The 24,351-nt window shown below is 42.6% G+C and overlaps 1 protein-coding gene across 1 annotated transcript in view; it reads right to left on the bottom strand.

Annotated features, from left to right (window-relative positions):
* The window catches only part of LOC311093928 (uncharacterized protein), a 773,523-nt gene that overhangs the window by 376,420 nt on the left and 372,752 nt on the right, over positions 1–24,351 (bottom strand). The gene's annotated exons all lie outside the window — the stretch shown is intronic.

Genomic DNA, 24,351 nt, shown 5'->3' with positions numbered 1-24,351 from the left:
TGACGGTGACGGAGTGTGTGTTGATGTTCGGTGGTGTTGGGCTGGCTGTGTTTGTGTTTTTTCTGTCAGAAAAAGTCATCACAGGAGGAATCAGGGGCGTAGCCATCACTTCAAAATTGAGGGGGACAGAATGTCAAGCGTTATACCAGTTTTTTTTTTTTTTTTTTTCAGACCTATGTTGACAGGTTCTTGCTTAATTGGCTTAATATGCTATTTATGTTTAAAAAAAAAGAAAAAAGAAATGCAGATGTTCTGTACTCTATATTGCACATGGTATTGTACATTGTAATATATTGTTTACATATTTCAAATAGTTTTGTATGTGAATGACACACAGTAATGGATACTTTCAAATTCACACTCTACTTTATTCTAGTCCACATTTCAGGAAGAAAATAAAAAGTCACTCAAACCACACAATTGCAAAGATGTATTGAACTCAATTGACAAATATATCACAGTAAGGAGACCTTAAATCAGTAGAACAATAATATGCAATAAACAGTTAGTTTCATCACATTTATGCTTTTCTTTTTAGGCTGGTTTGTTCAAAAGCAGCAGCTTATTTATACAGAGTTAAAGCTAACATATCTCAGCATTTTAAAGGTCCCGTTCTTCGTGATCCCATGTTTCAAACTTTAGTTAGTGTGTAATGTTGTTGTTAGAGTATAAATAATATCTGTAAAATTATAAAGCTCAAAGTTCAATGCCAAGCGAGATATTTTATTTAACAGAAGTCGACTTCATCGAACGGCCGGTTTGGACTACATCCCTCTACTTCCTTCTTTAATGATGTCACTAGAACAGTTTTTTGACTAACCTCCGCCCACAGGAATACACAAAAAAAGGGGGCGTGGTCTTGTTGCGCTCCCACGGAGAAGAGGAAGAGTTGCGTTAGTAGAGTGTGAGAGTGTGTTTGTCGCCATGTCGTCGAGACACTGTTATTTTCATCCCAGAGTCAAATTACCTTTGTTTGGCCTTCCCTGAGCGCATGCATCTCCACGTTATGGTAAGAGGCGTGACCTTTCCGGGCAACATCCGCTAAGCTGCTGTCGAATCACGACACAGGAACCGCTGGCACAATTAGAACTCGTATTTCTAAAGGAGGGACTTCATAGAACAAGGAAGTCATCAGCCTGTTCTTAGGACAGTGAAAACAGCGGTATACAGATAAGTAAATTGTTTGAAAAATACTGTGTTTTTTTACACGCGAAACATGAACATGTTATATTGCACACTGTAAACACAATCAAAGCTTCAAAAACACACGAAAAACGGGACCTTTAAGCTACTTGAAACTGCAAAAAGTGTTTCTGTGACGTTGATTCCCATCTATGAATTGCTGAGCAATCATCTATACTGTCCAGTTTGTCACCGTGGATGTGACACACAGCAACACTGTTTAGACGAGAATGTATCATTGTGCTTCGTTGAGCCAGGTTTTTAATCTTCGCAGACAGCTGAAGCTTCTTTCAGCCTATGCTGAAGAAACAGGCAAACAAGGAGCAACCTCACAAGTGTTTCCACTTGGTCAAAGAGTTGGCGGACTTCTGGCAACATATTCCGAAGAGTGTTTGCAGCCTCAGTAGTTGACTGATAATCATATTTGACTTGAACATTGCTAACTGCACCCTCAGTGAAGCCCAGTGCAATTCTGGATATTGTTCCAACAGACCATCATCAGACTCTCCTGTCAACAGTATCTTTTCAATAGAACTGATCGTAAGCAGCCCCTCTTGCTCAAATCTTGAAACTGCATATTGACAACATCCAAGACCTGGAAAAATTTTGTCCTGAAGTAGTCTGCTGAGGAACTAGGTACATGTGCTGAACCTTGACCAGACAGGCGTTTCGGAGGCTTTCGAGCACGGGGCATTTCAATTGGAGACAGATTTAGGGAGTTACACATTTGTGTTGCTTTGTAGTAGACACTTTGGAACGCATCTTCTGTTCTCTTTTTTACAATTGTGTCCTTCACACAGTTGACAGCAGCTAGCATCCATCTACTGTCTGAGTGCGGCTCTGAAGAGAAGCATTGAGACACTCCAACTCTTCTGTCACTTCTAAGACAAGTAAAAGGCCAAGCAAAATATTGCCTTTTTTAAATCTATAAAACAAATCATTTGCCCTGCAAGCTGACTCTGAATGACCACACACCATTTCCTCCAGAGCAAGTAACATCGGCTGATACTGGTTTAGCACAGCACGAATGGCACAGGTGCGCACTGTCCACCTTGTAGGACACAAAGGTCTGATGGCTTTGACAGATCCACTCTCTGACTTTGGAATATCCTGGAAAATTGACTTCATTTTCACAGATTTGCCAAACAAAACTCCCACTTCATGAACCCACTGCAAAGAGTCACAGATAACAGGAGATGCTGTACAAGCATGCTGCGTAATTAAATTTACACACTGTGGACCACAGTGGACATATAGTGCAAGTGGCTGACTCTCTTTGATGATGGCCTGTGCCCCTGAATACTTTCCTGCCATGTTCGCAGCACCATCATAAGCCTGTCCTCTCAGCCCAGTGATGGATAAGTTAAGACGAAGCAATACATCCTTCAGAACCTTTGCCAGGTTATCTTCTGTTGTCACAGACACTTCATACAGGCCAACAAATTCCTCATGGATATTAGATCGTGATCAACATATCTAAGACAGACTGATTCCTGTTCCTTCCCTGATACGTCTTGGGTACCATCCATGATGACACACAACTGCAAGTTAGGAAGTGAATTGATGTTTTGTGCAATTACACGAATTATAGAATTACTGAATAGATTGAGGATTCCATTTTGAATTTGTGGACAAGTATTATCGGTTTTGAGAGACAACCATTTGCTTAGGCTGGGGTTATCTTCTGACTTGTATTTTAAAAGCTGATTAAAGTTTCCCTCATCATCATCATGGCCTCTAAAAGATAAACCTTGTCTTGCCAGAAACTGCACAGCACTGATTATCTTTAATAGGCATTTCCTTGCCTCCTCTTGCTGGGATATGCCCTTAAATTGGACAGTTGAACATCTACTGGTCTTGATTCATTTCATGTCTCCAAATCTAAGCCAAATCCTAAGATTCAATTTTAGTCATAACTTTTCACAAAATGTTTGTTTTGCCTATGCAAGACAGTGTAGACATAAAACACATAATGAATGTGTAATGGGAAAAAACTAAACAATTTTTTAAACTTATTCCAGTCATTTGTTTTCCCTCACCTCTGAAGCCTCCTTGAAACTTTCTGCCTCATTCATTCTCAACTCTAAATTGCCTTCTGGCTCTGTCTATTGAAAATAAAGAAGTGTTTGAAATATCCAGATACAGGTAATTGTGACATACAGAAGAAATTAAGTACACAGCTGAAAAAAACAAACAAAAAAAAAACAATCATTTGAATCCTAAATTATGTTTCCTATATTTTCCTAATGGTAATTTTATGATTGGTCTATATATGGTACTACAAACACCTATTGTAGATTTTATACAATAAAAGAATGCAATAGCAGGTGTTTTTAAAAGCAACTCTATCACTTTTCACCTGTGAAGTTTCTTTTGTTTGTGTGTCATCCTCTTTCTAACCTGACAACCCTAAGCTGCCTGTTTCTTGATCAATCTTGACAACACAGAAAAAGTAAAAGATAAAATGTAAAATTAGTGCAATAATACTAATGAATCCTATAAATTAAGACCTACATCAGAAAATTAATGCAAACTATCTATCTATCTATCTATCTATCTATCTATCTATCTATCTATCTATCTATCTATCTATCTATCTATCTATCTATCTATATCTGTCTGTCTGTCTGTCTGTCTGTCTTAGTAAACTAAAACATTCAAACTTCATGCTTTTAAAACTTCTTCAAACTTTCTGGTTAGGCTTTTTAAAGACAGATTAAAGTTTGTCTACAACCTTTTTTATTTAATTGTAAAGTGTTACTGAATTATATATGGTAAACATCATGTACACATAGGCTACACATATTACAACGCTGCCATATTCAAGCAGATAGTGGCTGTTAATGCATGAAAATCCAAATTCAGCATTAACAATCACCATGTTTATTCTAATTTGAAGGGCTTTGATAACATATCTGTGAAAATAAAAGACATTATGAATTAAAAATAAGTGCATGTTTGTGCGGGTAGTGAATATTTTCAATTTACAACAAAACTTGTTAATTACAGTTTTTCTCAATTGCTAAAACACTAAAACCCATTGGCTGAACAAAGTTCTCAGTTGCCTGAACTTTTAGCTAATTTTGCAGTCTGTTGTCAATACCTTAAACCATTTCACATGGTAAAACACAATTTGCAGATCTCACTTAGACTTTCAGCAAAACTCTAAACACGTTCTCATTCTCAAAACACATTCTGCACTGTAATGCACACGTCATCCATACTGGTAAACACAATACTGGCAACAATCAAATACAAATAGAGAACACACGTCATTGATTGAACACAACCACTCAAAACTGATTTAACCTGTTTCAAATTATGCCCAAAGACAAGAAGAAGCACTGATCACATGTTTACTCCTTTGATTTTGGTCCCTTTTAGTATTGTATACTGCAGTACAGTGCATTGTAGTCTGTATACTGTACAATGAACACATTGCATGTCCCTGAACATTGTGCTTTCCATTTGTTACAGTTTTTCTCGATTGTTTACACACATTTTCTGAAAGCATGCCTCATATTCTCAGAACTCTACACACAAATAAAAAAACACACACACACAATGGGCAAACCCCCTCAATTCTCCTGCAAAATGAAACTTTACATTCAAAACAATGTTATTTCTTCTCAAAATGGTATTTTGTTTTCAAATGACACACACAAACCATCATATGAATAGACATTTATAAGAACCAGTTGAACACTGATGTGCTTACAGTTTTTGCCCGTTGCTTGAACACATTTTGCAAAACTTCGCTCATTGTGCCAAAACTCTACACACAAGTAAACATGACACAACACTGGGAAATATACCATTCACATCTGTGTCAAATTGAAACTCTACTATCAAAACCTAAACTCTGCTATCAAAACCTAACATTCATTTGTCAAAATGTAACTCTGATGACAAAATGACACATACTTGCATCATATGCATACACTTTCAGATCAGGGGGAACACACTAGTCTACTTTATATAAAACACTGCAGTCTTTGATTTTCACTGTTTATTCAGAAGGCATATTTTCAGGAGGCACATTTTCAAACAACCAAAAATTGTGCAAAAAAAAATTTTGTCCACAATTGCCCTTTGGCCAATTACATTACGACCCCGTCGTCTTGTTTTGCTCAGGTCGAATTCAGCTTCATCAATGAAAATGAATTCATGAGGCTGTGCAGCTCCATCCATGGCCAAGATTCTCTGTAACAAAAAAAAAACATATTACTGTACTACAGTGCTACACATACAGAACCCTCACCCCATCACACAGGTACCCGTGTAGCTCTCCGAATGGATCCATGTGGTACTGATATGGTACATATTCAGCTGCTACTGGATTTCACCAATACTGTATTGTAAATGTAAAGGACAGTTACACTTACCCGTACATATTCAACTCGAAGTCCTTTGACCCTGACACTGTTCCTCTCAAATGGGACCCTGTAGAGCTGCTTCATGGTGATGTTGTGTTTTCCCAAGATGCGTCTGATGGTGGTGATGCTCACATGGTTTATGTTGTTGAACACTTGCCTGTCTGCAAGTATTTTCTGTCGTAGCTGGTGGAGACGGATGGCATTGTCTGCCCTCACTAGGTCCACAACGGCAAGTTCCTGCTGTTGTGTGAACAGGCGTTGGCGTCCTCCCCCAGAAGGTCTTCTAGTCATTCTAGAGAAATACAACCACAAATTGTCCTCGGTTTGCTTCTTTTTCTTACAGTACTTTACTGTATATACTGTATCATCCACTGTACTGAAACATCTCAATATAAGTAATCATGGTATGTTTCACAAAAACTACCACTTTGGCTGCAAAAGGAGCATTAGCACCCTGCAATACCCTGTTGTTTTACATGATGTGGTAATGTGATATACTGTAGTACAGTGCTGTAAATACCATCTGAGTAGAGTAGAAGGTAGAGAGGTGAAGACATACCTGTTTTCTAGTCAGAATGTTCTTACAGATGCCACTGTGAAGCGGCTTAGATGTGGGTGGACTCTCTGCCCAGCCTCATAGTCAGGCCATGGTTGATGACATGGTCCACCAAAGTTGCTCTTATATCATCAGAAATAGGGGTGGGTGCATGGCCTCTTTGACCTTGACCTTGTCCTCTTCGTCCTCCACGTCCTCCTCATCCTCCACGTCCTCCTCATCCTCCACGTCCTTCTCATCCTCCTCATCATCCTCGTCCTCCTCATCCTCCACATCTTCCTCTTCCTCTTCCTCTTCCTCTTGCTCTCCCTCCATCCATGCTTGCAAAGTTCTTGAAATGGCTAAACTAAGGGCTTTTTGTAGCTGGCTTATTGGTGTTCAGTTTTGCAAGTAAGTGTCTTCATGTGTGTATTTGAGTGGTTGCAATTACCCGATGTGTTTTGTATTTTGGATACATGTGTTTTCCAAATGGCACCCTGAGATTTCATTTTTGAACGAAGTGTCTTATGTATGAAATAGAGTGAAGTATGCAGGACCAAGTGTGTTGCATAAAGGAGTAAGTGGGTTGCAGAATTGCAACTAGAGTGCAAAGCAGCGCTTTTGTTTAAGGTATGGGTACATGTGTTTGAGGTATGGTAACAAAAGCTTCAAGTTGTGTTACTTTAGTCTAAGCATGGGTCTATAGTGTTCAAGCAACAGGCAAAAACTGTAATGTAAAACACTATGATGAATGGAAAACACTTCTTCTCCATTCATCATAATGACTTAGGCCTTTTTTTGTTCAGTGTTACACTTACTACAGACAGTACATACATAAGTGTATTGTAAAATATTTGAGAATATTGTTTTTATACTCAGAACACACAAATACATGGTAACAAATATATTTTATTTTTCCCACAAAAAACAATGTACACAGTGTACATCCCAACCAACACAAAGTTGTACATACAGTGGTCTACATACAAAACAACAGAAGAATTGACTGTATACAGTTACAGTAAAAACTAGACTGGTTTGGTTCCGATCGACCAAAAAACCTAGGACTAGTTCGCAAAAGTAGGTTTTTAACATATTTGCGAATATTTAATGAACACTTTGACAGCAGTGGTTCTTGAGTCAAAGTTGTTCAGCATGAGCAGATCTATCAAATGATATGCATATTGTGTGGATGAGTGTAACACCACGTGATTACAGAGCCATAAAACTCGTTAGCGCCAACTAGTGGCCGATTTCTTTCAAAATACTTACAGACCTCTAGGGCCATGACTCGAACATGCCCATCGAGTTTCGTTCCGATCGGCCTCCGTTAACCTTGTCTAAAAGGTGCTCAACTTCATTCGCCGATGGTGGCCATGTTTTTTGAGATACACCAATGTCCTCATAGACATACATGGCACCTTGGACCAAGACACTGCATACCAATTTTCAACAAACAAGAGATTTTCTGCATGAAAATTGTGCCAAAAGCAGAGAATTGTATGTAGTGTTTTGAAAAAGGTGTGTTTTAGAACTGCAATTTGAGTGTAAAGCAGGAACTGTGCTTGTAGTTTAGCAGAATTGGTTCAGGGGGTTGGTGAATGAGTTACATGTTGTGGTCATTGTGTCTCACATACCAGTATTTGTGTGTAAAAAGAGAAAAACTTTTTTGAGAAAAACTGTAACAGCACTGACTGCTCAATAGATTTTGACTGGTTCATATCAACAAAGAACAAGAATTACAGTATCACAGAGACAAAGGACAGGTTTGTGAGATGCAGGGTACAGTACTGTAAGAATAGGGGTACAAGGATGAAGGAAGAACAACAAAAAAAAAAAAATTGCAAAGAGCAAAGCAGAGTAATAATTTCTGATCAATTTTGAGCTAATATGCTAGAACACGTTTTCGTTCATCAAAAGACAATTACAGAAAAATATGAAATTTGTTTCGAGATTAAAAATTCACTTCTCCCTGAGAACTATATGTTTTGAACAATGTGTTGTCTATTTTTTGGTGTATTGTTTACTGACTGCTTGATAGTGTATATCATTTTGATCAATTTGTCTAAGGGTTAGGGAGCAGAGTCTGATTTTGAACACAGGTAAAACTGTTTTGAGGCAAAATATTCATTTTGCAAGAAGAGGTTTTGTGAATAGTGCTTGAAGATGAGGTTTTGTGTTTACTGTTTTCATAAAATGGAGCAAGGTTTCAGAAATTGTGTTTTAGCAGCAACTGAGAAAAACGTACTCGGTTACTAACGTAACCTCGGTTCTCTCTAGAAGAGGGAACGAGTACTGCGTTTGAAAAACGCTGCGGGAAAAGTCTCTTTTCACGAAACACTGAAGCAAAAATTATCCTTTAATTTTTCATATATGTAAAACGCGTTGCGGCAGCAGCAGACAGCTTAAGCAAGACGGCTTGTCTGCTCATTGGCTGCTCTGCGGCAACTGCATAAGCCTATCGAGCGCAGGCTGATGCAACATCAGACCAATGATGTTGATGCAACATCTCGCCACTTCCCGCCGAGACGGGCGTGGCTTACCTCTATAAAAGGAGCTCGAGAAGGCTGACTCACTTGATTTTGATCGCCGAAGCGAACCAGAGTGAATCAAACGCACGACAAGGGAACGCAGTACTCGTTCCCTCTTCTAGAGAGAACCGAGGTTACGTTAGTAACCGAGTACGTTCTCTTACGAGAGTTCTCTCGTACTGCGTTTGAAAAACGCTGCGGGAACCCCTTGCAAAACGCCGTGCGTGCTGGGATAAAAACACTGATCACCGGAAGCCATTTCAGGCATACAGTGCATAATCACCAGATAGACTCACACAGAGTCAGGGAATAAGGGGGGGAAGCCTTAATTCCCTATACTGTAGCGTCTGCAGGCTTAACATGACCTCACAGGGAGAGTCTAAAGACAGGAGGGGATTCCTCCGTCCTTATATAGACATGTCCACAGACGCGAATATGACATCACATAGCCAGGGTAGGGAGCCTGCACTAATGTGGGAAAACGTGGGTCTTACACAGTTCAGCCCAGCATAGTCGGCATAGTATTACACCGACAAAAGCTTAGCCTGTAAGGCGGGAACCTCTAGGTTATAAAACCTGATAAATGTAGACGGAGAGGCCCAGCCTGCCGCCGTACATATATCCTGTAAGGAAATCCCGCTGGACCAAGCCCACGAGGAGGCAACGCCTCTCGTAGAGTGCGCTCTGACTCCCAACGGGCATTGAATGCCCTTGGCAGTATAAGCCAGCGCTATTGCGTCAACTATCCATCTGGATAGGCTTTGTTTCGAAACAGCCGTTCCTTTGGAACGTCCGCTGAACGAGACAAAGAGCTGCTCTGTCTGTCTAAAGGCAGCAGAGCGGGACATATAAGTTCTTAAAGCCCTAACAGGGCAAAGAAAACTCGAGTCCCCTTCCTCACTCGACGCCGGCAGGGCAGCCAGGGAAATGACCTGAGCCCGAAAAGGCGTGTTGAGGGATTTCGGCACATAGCCGTGCTTAGGTTTGAGTATGACTTTAGAGTCATTAGGACCAAACTCCAAGCACGTCGGGCTCACGGAGAGCGCGTGCAGATCGCCTATGCGCTTCACTGAAGCGAGAGCCATCAAAAACACTGTTTTGAAAGACAAATGTTTGAGGCTGATTGACTGGATAGGCTCGAAAGGGGCACCTTTCATGGCCGCCAGGACCGTAGAAAGGTCCCACATAGGGACTGACGGAGGCCTGGGTGGATTCAGTCTCCTAGCTCCCCTGAGGAAGCGGATGACTAAATCATTCCTTCCTAGTGACTGACCCAGCGTTGAACCTGAGAACGCTGAAATAGCCGCCACATACACTTTGAGCGTGGAAGGGGATCTGCCCTTATCCAACAGCTCTTGTAGGAAGGAGAGAACCTCCGTTACCTCACATTCGAGGGGTGAAAGGCTCCGAGCTGTACACCAGCCGGAGAAAACCGACCACTTTGAAGCGTAGAGTCGCCTGGTCGACGGCGCTCTAGCCTCCGTGATGGTATTCATGACTCCCTCTGCGAGACCAACGGGTATCCGTTGAGCGCCCACACATGAAGGGACCATAGCTCCGGGTGTGGGTGCCAAATCGAGCCCCTGGCCTGCGAGAGGAGATCTCTCCTCAACGGCACTGGCCATGGAGCAATGTCTGCTATCTGCATCAGAACTGGGAACCATGCCTGGTTCTTCCAGAACGGTGCTACAAGCAGCACTGGGCATTTCGTTTTCCTGACCCGTTCCAACACCTGAGGCAGGAGGGAGACGGGGGGAAAAGCGTATAGCGGGCAGTGCGGCCACCTTTGGGACAGCGCGCTGTCGGTCTTTGAAAAGAATGCGGGGCAGTGAGCGTTTTCGTGGGACGCGAATAGGTCCACCTCCGCTTTGCCGAATCTCTCCCACAACAGCCGGACTGTTTGTGGGTGTAGAGACCATTCGCCCGTAGGAACGTTGTTCCTGGACAGTCTGTCCGGGCCCACATTTAGCAGCCCGGGCACATGTACTGCTCTCAGCGAGCGTAGGTTGTGCTGAGCCCATAGCAGGAGGCGTTTCGCCAGCCTGTACAGGGGTTTGGAATTCAGACCGCCCTGGCGATTTATGTAGGACACCACTGCCATGTTGTCCGAACGGACTAAGACGTGTTGGTCCTTGATCAGGGGACAAAAACGCGTCAGCGCGTTGTGCACTGCCAGCATTTCTAGGCAGTTTATGTGTTGGAGCTTTTCCCGTTCCGACCATAGGCCGAAGGACGGTCTGCCGTCGAGCAGCGCTCCCCATCCCGAGGTGGATGCGTCCGTAGACACCATCTTCACCCTCGAGGAAGTCCCCAGGCTTACACCTGATTGGTACCAGTCGTTCGCCATCCAAGGTACCAGGGCTGTGACGCAGTCCTGATCAACCTTGAGGCGTAAATGACCGGACACCCACGCTCTGCGCGGAACCCGCGCTTTCAACCAGAACTGCAGCGGGCGCATGCGGAGCAAGCCCAGCCGGAGAACTGACGATGCTGAGGCCATGAGACCCAGCATCCTTTGAAATTTTCTGAGCGGGGTGAAACCGCCGTGGCGGAAAGACATCGCCGCGCGCTGAATGTTCAGCACGCGCTGTGGCGACAGCCGCGCTGTCATAGACTGTGAGTCCAGAACTATACCCAGAAACGGAATCGTTTGGCTGGGGTTCAGTGAACTCTTCGCCCAATTGACCGTGATACCAAGATTCTCGAGGTGATCGAGTAAAATGGCTCTGTGCTCTATGAGCTGAGATCGTGATTGGGCTAGGATCAACCAGTCGTCCAAATAGTTCAGCACTCGCATGCCTCTGAGTCTGAGAGGAGCGAGCGCTGCATCCAAGCATTTCGTAAAAGTACGAGGTGCCAGGGACAAGCCGAAAGGCAGGACTGTATACTGGTATGTCTGACCCTCGAAGGCGAATCTCAAGAATCGCCTGTGATGTGACGCTATCTGTATTTGAAAATACGCGTCCTTCAGATCTATCGACATGAACCAGTCTTCTCGGCGAACATGCGCGAGAATTTTGCTGGTTGTGAGCATTTTGAAACGGCGTTTCACTAATACTCTGTTCAGTCGTCTTAGATCCAGAATGGGTCTGATACCGCCGTCCTTTTTGGGGACTAGAAAGTATCTGCTGTATATCCCCTGTTCGCTTTGAACTCGGGGAACAAGCTCTATCGCCCCTTTGCTTATCAGTTTTGATATTTCGGCGCGAAGTAGGTGTGCTACATTCAGCGGTACCGAAGTTTCGACGCGCGCTGTGAAGCGCGGAGGGCGTCGATAAAACTGTAGCGAGAAGCCTCTCTTTATAATGCCTAAGACCCAGTCCGAAACCCCTGGAAGCGCTGCCCATGCATCTGCATGGTTGGCTAAGGGCCGGATACAGAGCGCGCTCTGTTCGCCGTGCGACAGAGGTGCTACGGGGCTCACAAACATAGGCGTTATGCCTGCGGCATTTGAGGCGGGGGGCGCGCTTAATACAGCGGGCGGAGCGCTCGCCCTCGACCTTACAACAGTGTTTGACTGAGTGAGGGAGGGCTGCGCGAGCCCCGTGGGACTCATGTGTGCGAGTAGATGTGGGCTGTGAGCGGGCACATTTACTGCTTGGGGCGCGCTGCTTGTGTAAGCAGCGCGCGCGCTCACAGGTCTCGTTTTTACAGAGAGCCTGTGATCTGATAGACATAGTGTTCGTGGGCACTGAGTAGTGGGCACTTTTACAATGTGGGGGGCGCAATCGACCTGAGTCGATTTTATTTGCGCGAGCCCTGGGTGCAGGGCTGTGCTTATGTGTATGGATGGGCACAGAGGAGTGGGCATCGACACTACACTTATAGCACCATCGGCCGTGGCCGGGACACCAGAAAACACACTCTTTTCGAGACATATCTGGGTAGCCGTAAAAACGGCTTTTGAGTGCAGGCAAGCGGGCACTTGTACAGGCTTGCGCTTTGCAGAGAACGCTGGGACAGCCGCGAAGCTTGGGGCTGAGACAGCGAGGCGCTTGGGTGGGAGGCCGGCCGCAACGGGACTCACACACCTGCGCTTTCCTAGGCGGGCTAGGACTTCTTCGGGACCTCTGGCTTCACTACAATCCTCGGGCGGGGCGCCGGGCGCTCGATCGAGAGCGGGGTCTCGAGCTGCGCTGTTGAGGCTGCTGCGAAGAGGGGGCCGAAGGCGGCGGCTGAGGCTGTGCGGTTCGTGGGGTCCGTTTGTCTCGACCCGCCGCGGAACCAGAGCGCTTCGGAAGGAAGTGCTTGAAGGCTTGAGATGCTTTCTGGGCTTCGGTAAATCTCTCTACGAACTCGGAGAGAGAAGAACCAAAGAGGCCAGCGGAAGACAGCGGGGCGTCGAGAAACGCGATGCGCTCGGAATCGGCCATCTCCGTGAGCGTCAGCCATAAGTGCCTTTCAGCGACAGTGGCGGAAGCCATACAGCGTCCCATGTCTTGTGCGGCAGCTTTGGTGGCTCGGAGCGTGAGGTCCGAAGCACTCCTCAAATCCGCAATGCAGACAGCATCAGGTCCAGCCTCGTCCCATTTACGGAGGAGATCACCCTGGAAAATCTGCAATGTAGCCATGGTGTGTAGCGCTGACGCGGCTTGCCCAGCGGCGGAGAATATTCGCGCGAGCAGCGTCGACGTCATGCGGCAGGCTTTTGAAGGCAGCACCGGTTTAGTTCGCCGTCCAGCAGAGGGCGGGCACAGATGGGTCGCTATAGCCTGTTCCACCGGCGGCAGAGAGAGGTAGCCTCGTTCATTCGCCTTGTCCAAAGAGGAGAATGCAGGCGACACAGATGAGCGCGTACGCGCAGAGTAGGGCGCGTTCCAGGCTTTCGCAACTTCTTCATGTAACTCAGGAAGAAAAGGAGCGGGCTTAGATTCCAGAGAATTGCGCTCACCTGGGAGGAAGCTACCATCGAGCCGGGTGCGAGAGGGGGGCTCCGGTGCAGACCACTCGAGGCCGAGGTTCGCCGCGGCCAAAGCGAGTACTCGCATGAGCTCCGTCTCGATGCTGGCTCTCTTTGAGGGCTTTCGGGCAGGAGGCGCGAGGTCCTCAGAGCTCGCCCAATCCTCGCTGCCTGAAGCGAGGAGAGAACAGGAATCCTTTTCCCCCGACGCGGCCTCCGAAACAACTTCCTCTGATGACGCGGCGGCGGGCTGCGGGCGCTGAGCATCGGGAAGTGATTCGGGGGAGGTCGGTGAAGCTGGCGGGCGAACCGGCGAGCTTGGTCGGGGTGGAGAGGGTTCCGGGACCCGCTGCGAGCGGTGCTTCTTACGGCGCGGCATCGCGGCGGAGAATGCAGGCTTCGAGAAGGATGCCAGGCGGGTCCTCAGAGCCACCATAGGCAAACGCTCGCAGTGAGGGCAGCCGCCGTCAGCGAGCGCTGCATGGTCCTCACCGAGGCAGGAAACACAGATGACGTGGTCGTCTCCCCCGGCGAGTGGGGCTCTGCACGAGCCGCAGGATTTAGGCATCTTTAGAAAGACGCCGCTCTTTTAGGGGGTGAGTGCTACGAGAACGCTCACACACACACACAAACAGAGCACAATAAAGGATATGGATGTCGGAAAGCGCAGCAGGTACGGCTGTAGAAGGCGGCGTAGGCCAGCGGCTTCAAGGGCTCGTCCCGCTGAAGTGCTTGCTTCTGACGACGCTGCTTCCGTGATCCAGCGATGCGTGCGCTTCGCTGAAGAGATTAAAATCAAGTGAGTCAGCCTTCTCGAGCTCTTTTTCAAACGCAGTACGAGAGAACTCTCGTAAGAGAACTGTATTCAACAAGGTAAATAGGCAGAGTTATTCATCATTGTGGAACCAAAAACACGGCAGGTCAAAAAGTGAAGCGAGGATTCAAGTGCAGATAAGGGTATTTTATTAAATAAACAAAACAAATCAAAACAAAACAAAACAAAACAAAACAAAACAAAACAAAACAAAACAAAACAAAACAAAACCCTCCCAATGGGGGAAAAACGAGAATTGGGTAGTTGAAGAGCTGGGATAGTTTGCTTCAATCCTGATCAGGCTGCCGCTGAAAGTCATATCTTTATGCTTTGTCCTTCATTTTTTTTCTGTGGGTTGGAAACTCAGATCATGTGAGAAGCACAACAGGGCTAAATTTCCCGATAATGTTGTCTCTTATCGCGTTACAAAGACTCTAAAGGTAGAACTTAACTAAAGGTATACCATTTCTAGGTGTGTTGCCCGACCTATACCTTAGGAGGCTGCTAAAGACGAACGGCACAAGGTGCTTAAAGTGCTTGAACAAATTTGACTTTTTGAAATGTAAGTCCTGGAAAACTCTTGAAAACAGCCATATTTAAAAAAGGTACTTGAAGAGTGCTTGAATTATTTAAAGACAATCTGTGTAAAATTAGAGTTTTTAATTTTATTGATAAAAAAAAAAATCTTTTCACACAAAATTAACTCTGCAGTCCGTCTGATATAGATATAGAGCTATTTCACATGGCTATGAGCATGATATTGCTCATATAATATCCAAGTATATGATACAGCTTTCATTCTTCAAGTCAATCATATATTCATGGAAATAAATCACTTTGAATAAGAAAAGCGATATCTTTGTCATAGTATCCTTTCAGTGGTTAAAGTTACGACAGTCCTTGCATGTGCTACACTTTATTTGTACCATTTTGTTTTATTAGTTTATTTTTATTCATCTATTTACCTTTTCTAGAATTTAAAAGATAATAAAGATATTGTTTGATAAGTGAGATCTTAGTCCTTGAAAACCATGAAAGTAGTGCTAGAAAAGTACCTTTACGAACCCTGTAAAAGATATACCTTCTTACGTGCGACATTACCAGGTTTGCATTATTATTCTCTCGTGCAGGGGCTGCTTCTCTGCGTTATGTGAGAAAGCGGTGTTCTTTATAAAAGAAGCACTTCAGAAATTGTTGAAATTGCATTTATTAGGTCTCATGGGATATTATGAAAAATAATCCAAATTGCAAACTAAATCCAACCCTGGATATTTTATATAATTTCAGATCTCGCAACCTCATGCTCAAACGTATCATGCGTCAACCCGCTACACTAACTGGCAGTATGCTTTCATTGCCTTTGAAAAGGCCATTTATATTATCATAATATATTTGCTATAGTGTCTTCATTTACTCCACAAACAGATTGCCCAGCAGCTGCATCACATTTTTGGTGTAAATCACTAATTTCTGTTATTGGATGACCTACTCAATAAAAAGCTCAACACACAAAACATATAATCAACAGCTATCATGGCGGAGAAAAAAGACAGAAAGAGGAGAACCACTAGCAGATGAATTTTTAACCCTCTACTGCATGCATTTTGATGGCACATGAGAAAAATTATTTCACATCATTTCTTGGCTCATTTGGGAACATTTTATTGATTTATTGAAAAATATCCCTCCCCCAACCCCCCCACCCCAACATATTTTTTTGTTGCCTGAGGGCAACGTTATGCAACAATGGTAAAGAATCATAGAGAAAATTATCATTATACAATTCTCAGAGAGCAATAAAAAAATAAATATAAAAATAAAAAAATGTCAAGAAATCATTTAAGTAAAAAGGGAAAAACACTTGAAACACATCAATATATTTGATTTGATACAGACATAGGTTTGTATCATGTAGTGCGTCATGTCATATCATGTACTTCATGTTCCTAATCATCCCCATATACACTACTGTATATTGACAAAAGTATTGGTACACCCCTCCAAATCATTGAATTCAGGTGTTCCAATCACTTCCATGGCCACAGTTGTTTAAAATCAAGAACCTAAGCATACAGACGCTTCAACAAACACTCTCAGGAGCTCAGTGAATTCAAGCGCGGTGATAGGTTGCCACCTGTGCAATAAGTCCATTCGTGATATTTCCTCACTACAAAATATTCCACGGTCAACTGTTAGTGGTATTATAACAAAGTGGAAGCAATTGGGAACAACAGCAACTAGGCCACAGAGTGGGGTCAGTACATGCTGAGGCGCACAGAAGTCGCCAACTTTCTGCAGAGTCAATAGCTACAGACCTCCAAACTTTGTAGAGAGCTTCATGGAATGGGTTTCCATGGCTGAGCAGCTGCTTCCAAGCCTTACATCACCAAGTGTAATGCAAAGTGTGGGATGCAGTGGTGTAAAGCACGCCGCCACTGGACTCTGGAGTGACCAATCACACTTCTCTGACTGGCAATCCAATGGACGAGTCTGGGTTTGGCAGGAAAACGGTACTTGCCTGACTGCATTGTGCCAAGTGTAAAGTTTTGTAGAGGGGGGATTATGGTGTGGGGTTGTTAGGTGGAGGGGGGATTATGGTGTGGGGTTGTTTTTCAGGGGTTGGGCTTTGCCCCTTAGGTCCAGTGAAAGGAACTCCTAATGCTTTAGCATACCAAGACAATTTGGACAATTTCATGCTCCCAACTTTGTGGGAACAGTTTGTAGATGGCCGCTTTCTGTTCTAACATGACTGTGGATGCTGCACATTAGTGTCACTTTGGTGACTTTGGGTGTTCCTGTGCACCCAGGAACCCTACATCTTCCCTACTTGTAACACATTATTTGCCATTGTGAGGTATTGTCCAAGACATCCTTGAAAAGTACCCCTTATCGCATAACGTTGCCCTGAGGCAACAAAAAGAAAAACTGAATTTGTGAACATGCAAAATAAAAAAAAATTCACAAAACCTGCCAAAAGGCTTCTCTACACCTTCATACACACACACATATTTTTTATGTACAGTTCATGTCATTTTAAATATGATTACTAAAGCAAATAATCTTGCTTTCATCTCACACCATGTGCTCCTGTGACCATGTGTCAGAAAAGGACGTCCCGCCTTCAAATGGTGCTTGATAGTGACTCCCAAACCTTATTGGACTGTTCTTTGATACTTCTTCAAACATTCTAATTGGTTGCAATCATTTAAAGAAAAATGTACTGAACACAGGGCTTAAGAAAACTTTCCGTTGCCTGGGGGCAACGCTATGCAGTAGAGGGTTAAGCTTTGTCGAGTTTGTCTTGACAAAGACTAAAACCTGCTGAATTTGCTGTCATGGCAGGCGAAATTTCTTTTGAATATCATCTTCTGATATGGTAGCAGGGAGCTTTAGTTTTCGTGGATATGATAGTGCACATACACTAAAGGACTCCGCGGACGGTGCCGTCTTTGATTTAGCACAACCATTCGCTGTGTCGCTGCTATAGTTTGAGCAAACTCCAACCACAATCATTCCCTTTACAGTTTTTTTTTATTTGCTTTGGTACTATTATCACAAGTAAGGTGTACATTTTCAAAACTAATATAGTGCTAATATCATAACAGATCATCAAAAGTGCAAAGTAGAAACTATATCTATAGAATCTGTATCTATAGATGTACCAAATGATTCATTGATTAACCATTAAGATCAGTTGGATTAAATAATAGATATATGTATTAAACTGAACAAGAAGAGATGCAAATCAAAAGTTTGATAGTAATGGCATTATGAAAGGCAGCCACTGTGAATGAAACATTAATATAGATGAAACCATTATTCTGTGTTGTGAAAAGGATACTTTGTGATTTTGAGTATTGTACTAACACAATTGAAAACATGATAAAATGTTTGAAAAAAAGTGCACTTTTATTGATCTGTTGAGATATTAGCACTAAGAGTTTTTAAAATGTACACCTTACTTGTGATAATAGTACCAAAGTGAATAAAATGAAACTGTAAATAGACGCATAAGCCTTTACTGGCTAATGGTTTTCCAGCTGATGTACATTTGGATAACATCATTTTAAAGCTATCAACACTCAGTGTAATGACAATGTTATTCTTTGCATGAAAACACTTGAATTAGAATAATTGAACACTGGGTGAATTACAACTTCAGAATTATATTCCTATAGACGGTCAACAGTGATAAGATAAAGATAAGATTGGTCCAGACCAACCTAACAAACGTATGACTTACAGAAGGTGTACTTAACTAAGAACGTTTCGGGAAACACATATTAATGATAAGGTTCAGCTTAAGGTGTAACTTAAGAACGACACAGAGTAAAGGAGGATTTGGGAAACGCAGCCCTGATCTGTAGCTGAGATCTATGAGTTACTGGTAACCTCTGTTGGAGTGACTATAATAATTGGTTTTAATCAAAAAGTCAAGGAGCACGTGACATTACAAGCTCCCACCTCCGTTCATATTTATCTGCATAACTTCTAAAGTACTTTTATTTCCAAAGCTGATGTCCAGTAAGACGTTTGTGCATGTGGTGAGAGAAGCCTTAATGTGTAATGGGAATGGGAAGTTGTTCAGTAGTGGTTCACAAAGTGAGGCGAATAAAATAAAATAAATAAAAAGTTAGGAAATCTTGTTCACTTTCAAGTTTAAAAACAGCACAATGAAGACAGACACAAGGTCCAATTAAGTCTGTTTGCAGCTTCGTCTTATGTGGTGTAGAGTTGGAATGGAGTTGAGAGTTGTTGTGGTCTGTGTTTTTACCTTTTAAATAAGCGGTTCTGTTTTTTGAGTGATGCGTTCTGCACAATATTCTTTACTTTAGGTGATATTTGAGGACCATTTTGTTATGTTCTGTGTAAATGTTCATAGACTGCAATACAGCAGTAAGTGAAAAAGAAGTAAAGTGTTGACAATGTTGTGAACGATTCGTCCTCTCTCCTTTGTTTACTTCTTTTCACTTCGAGTCCCAAACATTACACATACTGTATATAACCAACCGTTTTTTTTTTTTTTATTTATTTTTTTTTTATCAGGTGCCTCTTGAGTTTGCTGGCCTTTTTGTCAGGTGAGTGTGTGTAATGTAAAGAGAAATTATATGTAAATTGGACATTAAAAACCACATCAGTATCAATATTGTATAGTAATTCAACAGTGTTTTTATATTTAGGTGCTGCTTCTCTACCTGTCCACGGACAAAAAGGTGGCAGTGTTTTTCTTCCTTTTAATAAGAGCATCGGAGAGAACTTATCCTTTCGCCTAATATTTGGATCCAAAGTCGCTTATGGTGTTCAACAGAACTAACAATTTAAGGGCTGGGTGAATGAGAGTGATCATGGAGACCTCATTATTAAAAACTTTGAGACCACTGATGCTGGAAAATACACTTTAAGTGTTTATGGCAACAGAGATCCAATTTCCTACCGTTATGATATCCATGTCCTTGGTGAGTTCAGAACTGATATAAATATTGATTTGGGCTTTTGTTGCTTTTATTTTTGTATGCATGTTATATCTTCTTTTAATCTTGTTCTGTAGAGCACTTTGGTCAGCCTAGTGGCTGTTGTAAATGTTCTTTATAAATAAAATGAACTTAAACTAGTTCCCATCAACATATCACAACTATTCTCTCATTTCATTTCTCTTCAGTTAATTTAACAGTACGGAAAGGTGAAGAGCTGGTGTTTGATGATCTTCCCCTGGAAGCTGATGCTGTTGAGCACTGTAAAGGCACAGTCTGCACTGAGATGTGGAGGAGAGAACGAGGTGTCCTGAATGATCGACTGATCGACAGCAATGGTCGTCTGGTCATCAGAGAGTTCAACTCAAGTGATGCTGGGATTTACAGAGTCCTGAACTCAACAGGAGGAGTCCTGGTCACTGTGAATGTCACAGGTGAGAGAAATTCAATGGATGTTTGAAAATGATACATATAAAGTGGACAGGTGAGGTTTATTTTTCATAATTTGAACAGCAAATGAATACTAGAGAAGAGAAGCTGCAAGAGGAAGTTATTCTGATTCAAGATTATTAAAACTATAATGAATGTGCACCGATAAATCAACATGCAAACATAAAATACAATAAAACAAGACTTAAATGCACACACACACACACACACACTGGTCCTACTCCTTCAACCTTGTTGCATTATTTTCCTGTTATCACTGTAAAGCTACTTTGAAACATTCTGTATTGTAAAAAGCGCTGTTTAATTAAAGTTGACTTGACTAAACTGTGTGACTAAGCTTTCAATATCCTCTTCAGAATCTGGCACAGAATCAGAGGGGAATGATCTGAACAGCACAGATGATCACAGAACTGACGACACTGAACAACACTGTAAGTAAAACCAGAGACACTGAGACCGTTACAACATTTGTAAAAACGTTTAATAATGGTTTCTTTCCCCTTCCAGCTGCTTGGGTTTGGATTGTGGCTCCTTTGGCTCTGTTGACTCTGATTATATTAATCATCAAGATAACTCGTCAACATCTGAACAGGAGCAAGCAACCAGATTCCTACAAAGTAGAGATGAGCAAGAGCGATCAAGTATTGGAGTACTCGTTCGTGACCGCGACGAACGATCATAACATTGATCACAATGATGGTTATTGCTGCATTTGCATCCCGGATACAAACTCAAGACATGAAGGAGATACCGAAGGGGCCTGAAGATCTCCTACTCTTTTTAGTGAGGAGATGGCTAGAAGGAACACAGTTTTGAGGGCTTTTTTACATAGTTTATGTATATATTTTTTTCCTACTGTGTCAGTAAATCGTTGTAAATAAATATCTTCTGCAATTTGTTTTGACAGAGATGGTTGGTTGTTTTGATTTTTCATTTCCTCAGAAAGTGCTGTGATTGTTGGGTGGGGAGGTCTAAACACCAGGGTGAAGGGGGAGTGGCCTGTGGAAATCACCCATGGGTGGACATAAGAAACTCCTAGAGGAAACACTATTAATGTGCCATTGCTGAGTATTTTCTCCTTAAAACTGCAGTGGACCAAAGACAGTCTCAAAAACACGCTTTGAAATCGCTGTTTTTCCTGATGTTACAAGCTACCGTAACCAGGGTTTGAAATTAACATCCGTCAACCCGACACATGCGTGTAAAAATCAACTTTGGCGGGTAATGCTTTCAAATCACTAGCCAATTTGGTGTTACTTTATTATCTTTACCCACATTGCTGGGGAAGTTCATGTAAGACAAATCTGCGCAGATTTAGAGCAAATACCCGTGAGTCATCATGATATATTAAATAGAGTGTATTGCTCAGAATCTGCTCATATCTGGCTAACTTGAACATAAATGCCACTACGCAACAAATAACGACGCACTTGTTCATTTGCATTAAAGAAAAAGCGAAAATTTAAAAGTATTTGGTTAACAGAAAAGACATTATGTTCCAACATCCTTCCATCCATCTATCTTCGTCCACTTATCCGGGGCCGGGTGGCGGGGGAAGCAGGGATGCCCAGACCTCCCTCTCCCTAGACACTTCCTCCAGCTCTTCCGGGGGGACACCGAGGCGTTCCCAGGCCAGCCAGGAGACATAGTCTCTCCAGTGTGTCCTAGGTCTTCCCCGGGGTCTCCTCCCAGTGGGACGCGCCCGGAACACCTTCCCGGGAAGGCGTCCAGGAGGCATCCGAAACAGATGCCCGAGCCACCTCAGCTGTCCCCTCTCGATGTGGAGGAGCAGCGGCTCTACTCTGAGCTCCTCCCGAGTGACCGAGCTTCTCACCCTATCTCTAAGGGTTCCAACATCCTACTTTGTTTTTTATGTTCTTTATACTGTATTGATCTGTCCACCTAAAACGCATTTTTTGGTGATGAGGATGAAAGAGGAAGGGAGGAGATGATGACGGGAAGTTGTTTGTATATTTCTGAAAAAAACAAGCATTCCTTATTAATACCTTTGCTGTGTACTTGAATGTCATTAGTATAGTCTTGAATGCATTGGTATATAATGAGGTTTAACACCAATGGCAAAGAAGTTACAAAAAGTAGAAAGAAAAGTGAGTAATTTGGACTCTCTTGTATATTCAAATCTCATCCGTTCTTTGAATGATATGTTTTAAGATGAGATGACTTTCTGCAGTTACAAAAAAAACCCATTGCACTTCTCGTAAAGAGTAGGGGTGTACTTATCATAACATTGCCTCTTAATAATCCCTGTCTACTGAATCTCTCTCTCTCTGTAACACAAAGGTCACAGGTTTGAATCTCAGTATTGGGAGACTCGGGAACTGTGGGTGGGGGGAGTGAAATATGTAAATCCCCACAACTGAGGTGTCATTAAGAAAGACCAAAACCTGTATCGCTTCCCGGACGCCGCATCAAAAATAGCTCCTCTTGAAGTGTGTGAAATCAAGAGCACAATTTCCGAGAATGGGACGCTATACTTGACTACACGTCACTTTCACTTTCAGTGCTTTGTGGGTGTACTGTGGCACATAAAGCACTATATAACCAGAATCAGAATGAGCTTTATTGCCAAGTACGTTTACACACACAATGACTTTGTTTGGGTGATATAAGAAGCTTCTTTTGTATTCCCTTACGAAAAAGAAGTATACTTAAAGTTCATTGTATGAAGTATACTTAAAGGAGAACTCCGGTCAATTTTAACATTGAGCTCATTTTTTTGTACATTTGGAGTGCTGTCAATACAGAGAACAACGACAAAAATCGGTGTTGCCTACACCGAGTTATTCTATTTTTAAAATTTGCACCCTATTGACTTCAATGGGGAAAGTAGTAAGCCTGCTTTTTAGCCTCTTAACATCCTTTAAGTGTCATTACAAGTGCACAGAAAATGTGAGTGATTCCTTCCGAGTGAACACGGGTGAATCTGACTGCAGTAGATGTTAGAGATATATATAAAAGTATATGTTTAAGTGTACTATAAGTGTAACAGTAGTAAACTTTAAGTGCACAACTAGTTCATAATTACGTTTCTCATTTATACTGCAAGTGAACTTATGGGTATACTAGTAGTTTACTATTTTAATACTTGTAGCAAATTTTTAGTTTATGTAAGTACACTTTGAAGTATACTTTCAGTAAACTACTAGTTTAGTAGTTTTATACTACAAGTTTTCTTTAAGTGAACTTAACATTATACTTATAGTTTACTATTTATATATTAGTTTTGCACTTGCAGTAGGCCTAGTCTATACCACTATGTTCAAATTTTATTTTTTATACTTGAAAAATACCTTTTCCAGATTCAATCATAGGCTCGTTAGTAGAGCACGTTCGCACATGTGCGCTCTTCAAAAACGGTGCTTTAAATTTCTTGACAAACTCAAAGACGTAAATGACATTTGTTTGTATTCGAAAAAAAAGACACAGGTTGTACTGAATGTCCTCTTTGGTACTATACGGTTATCCGGACCACAGCGGAAGACTTTAGGGGCGGGGTTGGGGTAGGTCATCACATAGACCCCAGTGACGGGTAGGTTTAGGGGCGGAGTTAGGTATAGCTGTGGTCCGGATAACTGTATAGTACCTCTTCTTGCTTATTTTGCTCAAGATAAGGATTTATTAAGTCCACATGTCATGCAAACTAGAAACTATGCTTCTAACCACAGCTCGAGAGCTGTCGTTCCAACCACACAAGTTTGCGATGCTGTTTGCGAATGTTCGTTGGAACGATGGTTTCGGGAAACACCGACTGCTGATAATGACAGAACTTGCGAACATAGTTGGCTAACGATGCTTTCGGGAAACACACCCCAGATCAGTTGTTTTAACCATTCATTAAAGTGAATCGGTTCAAAGGAGTCATTAGTTCGTGAATCGGACTTGTCATTAGTGGACTTGTAGCCTACGGTACGCGACGCGTTGTGTGATTATCCCAGCAGTTTATTTTTGAGCACAATTTACACTCTGCGGTAATTCAGGAGAAAACAAAAATCTCTGAATGCTCCATGTGAAACTTTGGTCTTCTGCCCTTTTTCTATCGTGTCAAATGATTTTGATTAATATGCGCGAGGG

This window comes from Abramis brama (genome assembly GCF_963993115.1).
Source record: "Abramis brama genome assembly, chromosome: 12".
Taxonomy (NCBI): domain Eukaryota; kingdom Metazoa; phylum Chordata; class Actinopteri; order Cypriniformes; family Leuciscidae; genus Abramis; species Abramis brama.
This window is presented reverse-complemented; position numbering and strand designations above follow the sequence as displayed.